Below are 12,271 nucleotides of genomic sequence, written 5' to 3'. Positions count from 1 at the left end.
GACACGTCACGTACGTCGTCATAGTCTGACGGGGAGTCAGAGGTAGGGCGTGGCAGAGGCAGGAGGAGACATCCCAGCAGGAGCGTCTTTACCCATGGAGCTCCCAGTAAGTTGGGGAGGCTCCGGGGTGAGGGTGGGGCTCCAGGGGGGAGACCGGGTGGGATAGAGGCCAGTAGGGTGCTTGAAAGTTGTGCAGTGGATGGTCCTGGGGCTGCATGGAAGTAGGTGGTGTGACAAATATAGGTATCGCATCTTCGCAGCGTCAGTCAGGTAGTGGCACTGGTGTTGGAAGCACTGAGGGCATAGGGATTCAGAGCACTCTGGCTCCTGTGAGGGGCTGGTAGAATACTGTGAGGAATACTGGGAGTTTGGGGAATGCTGGTGTGAATGTTTTGCAGTCAACTGGGGCCTTGATGGGTGGGACTCATACAGTGTGTCAGTATGGGGTAGCGCAAGGTGGTAGCACAATTACAACTAGCCAGATAGGGTTCATGACAGCCCCAATCATGTCACTAGGGAGACAGGCAGTTTCCTCTTATGAAGGGCAGCAGGGGCAGACAGCATTTCCCATAAGCCAGGGGAGATTAGGCGCAGGAGCAGGTTCTGGCCTAGGTGGCAGCGTGATGGCAGGCGTGCTTCAGGGACACATTGACCCTACAATGGGTGGGGGTGCGGGTGTACAGGCAGGGAATGTGGATTGGCAGAGGGTGGTCTCTACAGCCTTGGGAATGAATTGGGGTGGGACTTGGGGTATGAGTGAAAGGGGGCCTCGCTGGGGCTCAGTCCCCGTCCCAGAGTACTCCCCATCTTTCTGTTCTTTCACAGGCAACTATGGCAACCAGTTCTTCTGGCGGATCTTTGGGAGTAAGTGCATCTCAGCCTCGGGTGGAGTCCCAGCCAACACCGGGTCCTGCAACAACTTCAGGGAAGGTGCCCTCAACTTCCTCCACAGCAGTGCAGCAGGCAGTGACGGGTGAGCTTTTATTTCCTATACACACACACGCTGACTTGGGTACATCATCTAGCGGGTCTGACTCAGAAAGTGGTAAGGCACCAGGGCTAGTGAATAAAGGCCAGCAGCGTATGTTTAGGATGATTAAAAAGATGTTTTCAGCGCAGGAAAAGGCGAAGGCGGGGGTTGCAGAGATGCCAGTGGTGGTAACAAGCAATCAGCTAGCGACACTGAGTGGAGTGGTGTCATCCCTCCCTATGTCCAGGAAAGTAGCCATGCAGGGGGATACGTACCCCTGCTTGGTACACTCGCTCTATGGACACTTGAAAACAAAGATTATCAAGAAGATCCAGGAGGGGAGGTATGTGAACATTTTCGAGTTGTCCGCGGAAGCATATAGGGAGAAAGAAAGGGCGGAGGACGGTACTGGACCCAAAAGGGTCAAGCGTCCAGAGACGTATGAGGAATGGCAAAAGTGTTTCAGGGTCCTGGCTACCTGCTATGTGGACAAGTGGCCTGCGCAAGGGCATAATTTGTTTAAATATGCCGATACGATTTATGGCATTCATAAACGCTTCAAGGAAGGTGCTTGGAGGGATTATGATATGGCCTTTAGGAGAAAAATGGTGGGAAACCCATTACTGCACTTCGGCACACAGGAACTGCACCTGTGGTCGAAATTGGGGTCTGAGCATTCTCCTTCCCCGCCAGGGAGTAATAGATCAGGTAGTGCTAGGTCTGCACCGCACGCAAAAAGGCGAGGAAGGGAGTTCTGGAAGTTCCAGGACAAACCGTGCGAGAGGGGTCAAGTTGCTCCTTTCGGCACATCTGTAAGTTCTGTGGCGGCCCACACTCGGGAATTGATTGCGCAAAGCACAAGGACAATAGGGGCGAGAAGGGGGCCCCTAGAGGAGGAGTTGGAGGCAAGGGCCCCAACGCCTCTTAAGGCGTGGGCCATCATCCCGTGGCTGGCACGCTTCCCTGATTGGGAAGTGACAGGGGTGCTGCGGGAGGGGCTGACACTAGATTCTGGATCCCTGTGCAACATTTCGTGCAAGGTTCGGCTGTGCATCGTAACCTTAAGTCGGCTTATGAATTCCCGGAGGTAGTGCGGGAAAAGATTTGTGAGGAGGTGGCATTGGGTAGGGTGGTTGGCCCATTTTCAAGCCAACCATTCCCGGACATGGTGGTCTCCCCCCTGGGAGTAGTTCCCAAAAAGGAGACCGGAAAGTTCAGGCTTATTCACCACCTTTCGTACCCTAAAGGTGCTTCGGTAAATGACGCGATAGATCCGGCAATGAGCTCGGTACACTATCAATCAGTGGAGCTAGTTAAGGCCGCAGGTAAGGGGGCTATGCTGGCAAAGCTGGATATAGAATCCGCTTTCAGATTACTCCCATTGCACCCGTCTTCTTTTAAGCTTATGGGCTTGAAGTTTGATGGGGGATTCTATGTTGACAGATGCCTGCCCATGGGCTGTTCCTTGTCCTGCGCTTTATTCAAGTGTTTTAGCTCTTTCCTGCACTGGGTGGTTCAGGAGTCTGCAGGAGTGGGGCGGATAGCCCATTACCTGGATGACTTCTTGCTGATAGGCCGAGCTGGGTCAGGTGAATGCCATCACCTAATGAAGGTGATGCGGTCTGTGACAGCAGAATTTGAGGTCCCGCTAGCCGAGGAAAAAACACAGGGCCCATGAACGTGCCTGACATTCCTGGGAATTGAAATAGACACCCTAGCAGCGGAATGTCGACTTCCGCAGGATAAAGTGGTCAAGCTGCTGACTGTAGTCAGGACAGTGGCTGGATCCGTTAGCATTTCCATTAAACAGTTGCAGTCATTATTGGGCTTGCTGAACTTCGCCGGAAGGGCGATCCCTATGGGGCGCGTATTCAATAGGAAGTTGAAAGAGCAGCTGAAAGGGCAGAGGGCAAAAGCTGGAGTATTTAGGGTTACTCCAGAAATGAGGGATGATCTCAGAGTCTGGGAGTCGTTTCTGTCTCATTTTAATGGGATCTGCCTTTGGCGTTGCGACCCACTGCCAAACCTGTCGCTGCACCTGTTCACGGATGTGACGGGCAGCTTCGGGTATGGGGCATACCTGGAGGGTGAATGGAGCGCGGGCGCATGGCCTGAAATGTGGGTGACTAGTGGTCTAACAAAGAATTTGACGCTACTGGAATTATTTCCAATAGTTGTCAAAGTGGAATTGTGGGGGCAGAAGCTAGCAAACAGGGAGGTGGTGTTTTGGTCCGACAACATGAGTGTGGTGTATACCATTAACAGGTTGTTGGCATCATCTCCGATGGTTGTCAGGTACCTTAGGAACCTGGTTCTGCGTTGTTTGCGGCTTAATGTGGTGTTCACAGCACGCCACATTCCAGGAGTACACAAAAGTTTGGCGGATGCTTTGTCTAGATTCAAGTGGGAGGAGTTTTGGAGGTTGGCTCTGAGGTCGGCTGCCCACGGTTTAACTTGCCCATTGTTTCTCTGGCAGCTAGCGACATGTGGGCATCAATCATTCAGTTAGTGAAGGCGTCTCTGGCTCCTAAGACCTGGACGGCATATGAAGCTCATTGGAAGGCTTGGGTGTCATTCTGTTTGGAGAAGGGCTATGGGCATCTCAGGTACATGTGTTGGAATGGCTGGGGTGCTTGAAGGAAAAAGGGGTTTCAAGACCAGCTGCGCAAAGTCGCATGGCAGCAGTGGCGTTTTTTAGCAAGACGTTGGGCATTCCAGAGTTCTCTAATTCCTTTTTGGTGACTCAGGTGTTGAAAGGATGGGGTAGGTCGGAGCCCAAGGCTGCGGATAAAAGGGAACCCATCACGCTTCAGCGTTTGAAGCTCTTGGTGGGGTTACTTGAGGGTGTTTGCACAGGTGCTTATGAGGTACTTTTGTTTAGGACTGCTTTTGCGGTATCATTTGCAGGAGCGCTGAGAGTAGGTGAGCTGGTATCCTCGTCAAGGGTAGGCGGGAGAGGAGGTATCCTGCTGGAGCATGTAAGGGTTGCAGATGGAAGTTTGCTACTTTTCATTCTGCACTCCAAGACGGATCAGGCTGGGAAAGGGGCTTGGCTCCCTTTGCCCAGGCATGAAATACAGGAATGTTGCCTGGTGGGTAATGTGGAAAGGTACATGCGGGTACGCCCGGTGGGGCCAAAGGTGTTCTTTGTACATGAGGACTCTTCGGCTTTGTCAGTATTTCAGTTTAAAAAGGTGCTCGCGGCGGCGACTGCTGTGTGTGGGTTAGACCCCGCGAGGATCGCATCCCACTCCTTTAGGATTGGGGCAGCGACTAGCGCAGTTTCTCGGGGGGGCACAGGTGGGTGAAATTAAGCGGTTGGGGCGCTGGAGATCAAATCGATACAAATTGTATGTCAGGCCTTTGAAGTCAGATAAGTAAGACCTTGAAGGGAGGGGCCTGGGGGGGGAACGGCCTAGACCGGGTTAAGATTATGTTTTGCTGTCTGCGATATAGTTTTGTTTTTCCTGTGCTGAGTCTGTCCAACTGCTGTTGTTTTAGGTAAGGGCATGTCACTGGTGCACATTTGGATTTTGGGGCACTCATTTGTGCACTGGGCATCTATCAGGGCTCTACGCTCCCCAGAGGGCCAACAATTGGGCTTTGCAGCATCGAGGGCCAGTGTTCGCTGGCTTGGCCAACGAGGCTTATCTTGGAATGAGTTACCCTCCCTATTGCAGGAGGCCTACAGGAGATGGGGTTTACCAGATGTAGTGGTTCTTCATGTAGGGGGGAACGATTTGGGCTCAATACCTGCCTTAGACCTTATCAGACGTATGGTCTCTGACGTGAAATGGATGTGTGCATGGCTGCATGGTGTCAAGGTGGGATGGTCTAATTTGGTCGCACGACTGTATTGGAGGTTCATGGTCTCTCAAAGAGCAGCTTACAATGTAAGGAAAAAAGTGAACAGAGAGTTGGGAAGAGCGGTCATGGCATTGTCGGGATTTATTGCTAGGCACAACAGCATTACGGCTGACAAGAAAGAACTATATCGCCCCGATGGAGTGCATTTGGCAGGCGAAGGGTTGGATATAGTCATAGCAGACATAAGGAGAGCATTGTTGGCTCAAGTTAAAAAAAAAAAAAAAAATTGGTTGGTAGATGCAAGGTTGTTTAACAATCTTGTGGATGATGGTCTGATATTGTCAGTTGGGTTGGCAGCAAGAGTTACACTCAGTTTCTCTTGTGGCGGTCGGTCATAGCCCTGGAGCGAGCAGTCCGAATGATGAGCGACGGCCTTGGGGAAATGGGGAGGGGTGACGCCCGCTAGGTGCCGGCCTAGGGGTTCCCCTCCTCAAAGTATGGCCGAAGAGCTCAACAAATTTACATCCATTCTATGCTAAGAAGCGTCAGCAATATGGGGCTTTGACCGGCTGTTGGTAGGGGATAGTTAGATAGGGATATGTGCCGCCAAGAGTTATAGAACTTTTACAAAGTTCAAGTTAAGAGTTGCCTAGGAAACTAATAGTTTTGTTAAAGTTTTACGTTTTAATAAACGTGACCGTGACCGGTCTTTTCCCAACTCAGTTGTTGTGTCTTTATTTGGGGGTTGGTAAGGTAAAACAGGAGGTTTATCCCTTATGACAGTGGAGGGCCCTCTAGTGGGGCTGTAACAAAATTAAGGGTTAACTGAGTAGAAGTCTGGAGTTTGCCAGGGATATTGTTGTTACTTTTTTGCAATCTGAGGGGCGGAGAGTGTGCTTACCTTTATAGGTCCATGTTGCAGTGGTCTCTGCCTCTTTTTCCTGCTTCCAGACTTCGAGAGGATTTTCCCGCCCGCCCGTCCCTGAGGAAGCAGAAGTTGGCGGCAAGGAGCTGAAGGTGGCATAGTGGTAGGGTTTCTTCCCTGGCTTGGGTAGGTTTAGTTGAATCAGCTCTGTAAGCCCATGCTTTAATTTAGTCCACCACCCTTAACCAGCGGGTTGTATGACAAGTTGGTGGGGGTCGCTCTTCTGGGTTGGTGGTGGTGCCCTAGCTGGCGGTCGGTCATAGCCCTGGAGCGAGCAGTCGGAATGATGAGTGACAGCGTTGGGGAAATGGGGAGGGGTGACGCCCGCTAGGTGCCGGCCTAGGGGTTCCCCTCCTCAAAGTATGGCCGAAGAGCTCAACAAATTTACATCCATTCTATGCTAAGAAGCGTCAGCAATCCATGCTACGCTGTAGGTACCGTATGGGGCTTTGACCGGCTGTTGGTAGGGGATAGTTAGATAGGGCTATGTGCCGCCAAGAGTTATAGAACTTTTACAAAGTGCAAGTTAAAAGAGTTGCCTAGGAAACTAATAGTTTTGTTAAAGTTTTACGTTTTAATAAACGTGACCGGTCTTTTCCCAACTCAGTTGTTGTGTCTTTATTTGGGGGGTGGTAAGGTAAAACAGAAGGACGTAATAGGAGGTTTATCCCTTATAGCTTTGTATGTAGGTAGTTGGTGTGGGATTCACACCTGGTCTGGAGGAAGTCTCCTTTCTCAGAGCATACGGCCTTTGTTACAAGGTTTATTCCGGCTCCTTAAACGGGTTTTGCAGCCGACTCTGATGTCTGCGAGTCAATGTCCGGCCGGTATCGCTGTTCTTTCCGTCCTAGAATTCAGGCAGCTTGAGGCCGACTGGCTAGCGCTCTCTCTAGTTCGCAAGCCAGACATGCATTTCATACGTGACTCCGTCCTCTATGAACACCCCGCAGTTACTAAGTGTTTACAGCTCCATCCAAAGGCGACAATTAAACAGTTAGTCTACGTGTTATGTCAATCATATTTTGTAGAATTTGTGTTATTTAACAATCTTTCTAAACAATCTTTCTAACAATCTTTCTAAAAAATTAAGTGTAGATTCTCTCAGACAGTTTCTCCTTCTAGATAAGCACAGTATCTTGAACAAAAACAGCAGACTGAAATACAAGTGAAACTTTTTTTAAAGGTAATTACTCTTAAAAGGCATTTATATGCTAAGTATGTACATATAATGAATATATATATATATATATATATATATATATATGTAAATGTAAAACAGTGAAATAGACTGCACTCTCAAACTGGACTGGGTACACATCCTATAACTCTGCAAAATGCACAGCCTTGGTGCTCAATAGTGGCTCCTAAAAGTGTACAGACACCAACACATGTATCTAATAACTATACGGTTGTATACTGGGTTTATAAAACGCAAATTCAAAATGCTTCTTATGGTAGCGTGGCCGAGCGGTCTAAGGCGCTGGATTAAGGCTCCAGTCTCTTCGGGGGCGTGGGTTCAAATCCCACCGCTGCCAATTTGTTTTTATACTATTTTTTTTTTCTGTGAGTGTTTAGAATGTAGGGGCCCTTCTAGTTTTGTTAACGAAAACAGATATTTTGTTATCACTTATACTCTGTTTAGGCTGCACGTGTCACTGGTAGTCAGATTGGTCACACATATGTTAGAGTGGAGTGTGCAAGAGCCCCATCATTGTCCTGCTGTGTGTGAGTTTAACCTTTAGTGACCAGAGCACTTTAACTTTCTGTCCGTTTGGGACCAGGGCTATTTTTACATTTCTGCGGTGTTTGTGTTTAGCTGTAATTTTCCTCTTACCCACACATATTATATACAGTTTTTCTCGCCATTAAATGGACATTCTAAAGATACCGTTATTTTCATCATATCTTAGAATTTACTATAAAAAAATATATAAAATATTATAAAAAACAATGAAAAAACACACTTTTTCTAATGTATATATATTATTTTAGAAGACAACCCAGGTATTGATCTAGGCCCATTTTGGTATATTTCATGCCACCATTTCACCGCCAAATGCGATCAAATAAAAAAAATTGTTCACTTTTTTTGTAGGACGTGGTTATCCTCTACCTGTGCTGCTGTATACCTGTGTTATCCTCTACCTGTGTTATTCTCTACCTGTGCTGCTGTATACCTGTGTTATCCTCTACCTGTGCTGCTGTATACCTGTGTTATTCTCTAGCTGTGCTGCTGTATACCTGTGCTATACTCTACCTGTGCTGCTGTATACCTGTGTTATCCTATACCTGTGTTATTCTCTACCTGTGCTGCTGTATACCTGTGTTATCCTCTACCTGTGCTGCTGTATACCTGTGTTATCCTCTCTAGCTGTGCTGCTTTATACCTGTGTTATTCTCTAGCTGTGCTGCTGTATACCTGTGCTATACTCTACCTGTGCTGCTGTATACCTGTGTTATCCTCTACCTGTGCTGCTGTATACCTGTGTTATTCTCTACCTGTGCTGCTGTATACCTGTGTTATCCTCTACCTGTGCTGCTGTATACCTGTGTTATCCTCTACCTGTGCTGCTGTATGCCTGTGTTATCCTCTACCTGTGCTGCTGTATGCCTGTGTTATCCTCTACCTGTGCTGCTGTATACCTGTGTTATCCTCTACCTGTGCTGCTGTATACCTGTGTTATTCTCTACCTGTGCTGCTGTATACCTGTGTTATCCTCTAGCTGTGCTGCTGTATACCTGTGTTATTCTCTACCTGTGCTGCTGTATACCTGTGTTATCCTCTACCTGTGCTGCTGTATACCTGTGTTATCCTCTAGCTGTGATGTTGTATACCTGTGTTATCCTCTAGCTGTGCTGCTGTATACCTGTGTTATCCTCTACCTGTGCTGCTGTATACCTGTGTTATTCTCTACCTGTGCTGCTGTATGCCTGTGTTATCCTCTAGCTGTGCTGCTGTATGCCTGTGTTATTCTCTACCTGTGCTGCTGTATACCTGTGTTATTCTCTACCTGTGCTGTTGTATACCTGTGTTATCCTCTACCTGTGCTGTTGTATACCTGTGTTATTCTCTACCTGTGCTGCTGTATACCTGTGTTATTCTCTACCTGTGCTGCTGTATACCTGTGTTATCCTCTACCTGTGCTGTTGTATACCTGTGTTATTCTCTACCTGTGCTGCTGTATACCTGTGTTATTCTCTACCTGTGCTGCTGTATACCTGTGTTATTCTCTACCTGTGCTGCTGTATACCTGTGTTATCCTCTACCTGTGCTGCTGTATACCTGTGTTATTCTCTACCTGTGCTGCTGTATACCTGTGTTATCCTCTACCTGTGCTGTTGTATACCTGTGTTATTCTCTAGCTGTGCTGCTGTATACCTGTGTTATCCTCTACCTGTGCTGCTGTATACCTGTGTTATTCTCTACCTGTGCTGCTGTATACCTGTGTTATTCTCTACCTGTGCTGCTGTATACCTGTGTTATCCTCTAGCTGTGCTGCTGTATACCTGTGTTATTCTCTACCTGTGCTGCTGTATACCTGTGTTATCCTCTAGCTGTGCTGCTGTATACCTGTGTTATCCTCTAGCTGTGCTGCTGTAAGTATGTCAAAAGCACTGAGATAAGGGGTCAGTCAGCAGGTAAATACAGAGGTAAAAAGTATATTTCTATAAGTGTTTGTTATGCAAAACTGGGGAATGGTAAAAAAAAGGGATCATCTATATTTTTAAACAATAACATTTTTGGTGTTTACTGTCCCTTTAACATTTGTGCTCATGCTCATTAAGTTAAATGTCATTGCAGCCTTATATTTACTTTTGTAGTGAGTCATCAGAATGTGAAGAGGTCATTACACCTCATACAACACAGAAATATGTTGTCATTATTATCCCATATGGTAGTGGTTAGGATTCCTGTGTTCAACTCCCGGTATGGGAATCTAATTTTTATTCATAATGTTTTATCTATTGTATGATAAAATGTTCATCATACGTTATCATTGTAATATAATTATTTGCTGAAAAATCACTTAATCCTCACAATTAAGATGTGGGTTTTACTAATTATAATGTATTTTATTTTCAGTATTATTGTCAGATTAAGAACTTTGGATATGTCTTAGAATTTATTAAGAAATATAAAATGCATGCAAAGAATCTTAATAAAAAAAACTAAGTGAAATATAAAATTTCTCCTTCGAGCCGGAATTGAACCAGCGACCTAAGGATTACTGAAGTTAACACTCTACAGTCCTCCGCTCTACCAGCTGAGCTATCGAAGGATTCATATAGTAACATGCCCAGAGTCTCTATCTACATATAGATGAAGAATTTTTTTCTAAATAAACTTTTTTTTTTTTATAAGTTTTGAATATGTTTGCAGGTATACTCATTTATATAAACACATGCTTGTATTAAACAATTCTGCTTAATGTAAATTATGTTATACAGAATCCGATGACAACATGGTTGTGACATGAGAACCCGTCTGTACTTATGATCTATACATATATACACTGTATAGAAACTGACAAACTTTCAGAATGCTAATTTATCATATATTAAACAAGAAAAAGTAAATTATCAGTGTAGCCCTGCAGTGCGTTAAATAATATCTTATCAATCAAATTAAAACAATGCTGCGTTGGCCGGGAATCGAACCCGGGTCAACTGCTTGGAAGGCAGCTATGCTCACCACTATACCACCAACGCTTACCATGGGTATTTTCTTCTATACCATTCATGAATTTGGTGCAGAATGTGTATAGACTGTATTTTATGGCAAGATAGGAGGCAAATATTTTGCATCAAATCTTTACTGAATCCAAACAGCAGCAAACAAAACATACAGATAAAAAATAATAACATAGTAACAAGACTGCATCAATCAGCACACAGCAGACTAATAAACTTTAATGAACAAGTCTGCACCTATCAGCACACAGCAGCCTAATAAACTTTAATGAACAAGGCTGCACCAATCAGCACACAGCAACCTAATAAACTGTAATGAACAAGACTGCACCAATCTGCACACAGCAGCCTAATAAGCTGTAATGAACAAGACTGCTCCAATCAGCACACAGCAGCCTAATAAACTGTAATGAACAAGACTGCACCAATCAGCACACAGCAGCCTAATAAACTGTAATGAACAAGACTGCACCAATCAGCGCACAGCAGCCTGATAAACTGTAATGAACAAGGCTGCACCTATCAGCACACAGCAGCCTAATAAACTGTAATGAACAAGACTGCACCAATCAGCACACAGCAGCCTAATAAACTGTAATGAACAAGGCTGCACCAATCAGCGCACAGCAGCCTGATAAACTGTAATGAACAAGGCTGCACCAATCAGCACACAGCAGCCTAATAAACTGTAATGAACAAGACTGCACCAATCAGCACACAGCAGCCTGATAAACTGTAATGAACAAGGCTGCACCAATCAGCGCACAGCAGCCTGATAAACTGTAATGAACAAGGCTGCACCAATCAGCACACAGCAACCTAATAAACTGTAATGAGCAAGGCTGTACCAATCAGCACACAGCAGCCTGATAAACTGTAATGAACAAGACTGCACCAATCAGCACACAGCAGTCTAATAAACTCTAATGAACAAGACTGCATCAATCAGCACACAGCAGACTAATAAACTGTAATGAACAATATTGCACCAATCAGCACACAGCAGTCTAATAAACTCTAATGAACAAGGCTGCACCAATCAGCACACAGCAGCCTAATAAACTGTAATGAACAAGACTGCATCAATCAGCACACAGCAGACTAATAAACTGTAATGAACAAGGCTGCACCAATCAGCACAAAGCAGCCTAATAAACTGTAATGAACAAGACTGCACCAATCAGCACACATCAGTCTAATAAACTCTAATGAACAAGACTGCATTCAATCAGCACACAGCAGACTAATAAACTGTAATGAACAAGGCTGCACCAATCAGCACACAGCAGCCTAATAAACTGTAATGAACAAGGCTGCACCAATCAGCACACAGCAGCCTAATAAACTGTAATGAACAAGACTGCACCAATCAGCACACAGCAGTCTAATAAACTCTCATGAACAAGACTGCATGAATCAGCAGACTAATAAACTGTAATGAACAAGACTGCACCAATCAGCACACAGCAGCCTAATAAACTGTAATGAACAAGGCTGCACCAATCAGCACACAGCAGCCTAATAAACTGTAATGAACAAGACTGCATCAATCAGCACACAGCAGACTAATAAACTGTAATGAACAATACTGCACCAATCAGCACACAGCAGTCTAATAAACTCTAATGAACAAGACTACACCAATCAGCACACAGCAGTCTAATAAACTCTAATGAACAAGTCTGCACCAATCAGCACACAGCAGACTAATAAACTGTAATGAACAAGACTGCATCAATCAGCACACAGCAGACTAATAAACTGTAATGAACAAGACTGCACCAATCAGCACACAGCAGCCTAATAAACTGTAATGAACAAGACTACACCAATCAGCACACAGCAGTCTAATAAACTCTAATGAACAAGTCTGTACC

At 45.6% G+C, this 12,271-nt stretch overlaps 3 non-coding genes across 3 annotated transcripts; 1 reads left to right on the top strand and 2 right to left on the bottom strand.

Annotated features, from left to right (window-relative positions):
* The first annotated feature begins 7,155 nt into the window (after window positions 1-7,155).
* On the top strand, window positions 7,156-7,237 carry TRNAL-AAG (transfer RNA leucine (anticodon AAG)). The gene has a single exon. It is a non-coding gene; the product is annotated as a tRNA-Leu (tRNA).
* Window positions 7,238-9,893: 2,656 nt separating this feature from the next.
* TRNAY-GUA (transfer RNA tyrosine (anticodon GUA)) lies at window positions 9,894-9,982 on the bottom strand. The gene is given in 2 exon segments: window positions 9,894-9,929; window positions 9,946-9,982. It is a non-coding gene; the product is annotated as a tRNA-Tyr (tRNA).
* Window positions 9,983-10,340: 358 nt separating this feature from the next.
* On the bottom strand, window positions 10,341-10,412 carry TRNAG-UCC (transfer RNA glycine (anticodon UCC)). The gene has a single exon. It is a non-coding gene; the product is annotated as a tRNA-Gly (tRNA).
* Between the last annotated feature and the right edge of the window lie 1,859 nt (window positions 10,413-12,271).

This window comes from Bombina bombina, chromosome 4 (assembly GCF_027579735.1).
Source record: "Bombina bombina isolate aBomBom1 chromosome 4, aBomBom1.pri, whole genome shotgun sequence".
NCBI classification, from domain to species: domain Eukaryota; kingdom Metazoa; phylum Chordata; class Amphibia; order Anura; family Bombinatoridae; genus Bombina; species Bombina bombina.
The sequence above is the reverse complement of the archived record's forward strand: the minus strand, read 5'-3'. Positions and strand labels throughout refer to the sequence as shown.